Here is a 735-nt window from a genome sequence, read left to right as displayed (position 1 = left end):
ATTTAATGTTTTATCTAGACTTATACTATCATGTGTGTTTTAGATTTCAGACTATGATTTGGACTCTGTATTGACTTAATTATATATGATCACGTTTGTCAAACTTTAAATGGTTAAAGAGTTGGTTTTTCTGAAATGTTGTGATGTAACTCTTCAAACTTGGTCTCAAAGTCTAGGCCAGGTATGAGGTGTTATATTTAATGGTATCAGAGCTGTGTTTACAACGCTCGGGCTGTGTAAACTGGGCCCTATTTTTTAAAAATGTGCTTTGCATTAAATATTTTTTTCTTTTCTTCAAATAAATTTGATAACTGGTTTATGAAGGATCAAGTCTCTGACACTGAACCTGTAAGTATTCTTATTCAGTTATTGTGATTTGTTGAGACACGGTAGTGATTGAAATTGTGGTTTGGTCAAACATTCTGATATGAAATGACATGAGATTGTGATAAAGACTGAACTGATCTGTGTATTTTTGACATTGTAGGCCATTTGTTGAAATGAGTTCATGTGGTAGTTGGGGAAATGGGTTTCGTGGGCTCGAGCTGAGCCTTTCTCAATGGGTAGCTTGCTCGATATTGACATTAGTGAGTCGATAGGTACTTCTACTACTGAGACAAGATCTCAAAATCCTATCACTAGTGATAAACCATAATATATACATATTTTTTATCCCATGCTTGGCATAATTTTTTGAATTTATCACAAGATTTAGTGAATTTGATGCTTCTAATA

This window comes from Gossypium arboreum, chromosome 11, assembly GCF_025698485.1.
Source record: "Gossypium arboreum isolate Shixiya-1 chromosome 11, ASM2569848v2, whole genome shotgun sequence".
Classification (NCBI taxonomy): domain Eukaryota; kingdom Viridiplantae; phylum Streptophyta; class Magnoliopsida; order Malvales; family Malvaceae; genus Gossypium; species Gossypium arboreum.
This window is presented reverse-complemented; position numbering follows the sequence as displayed.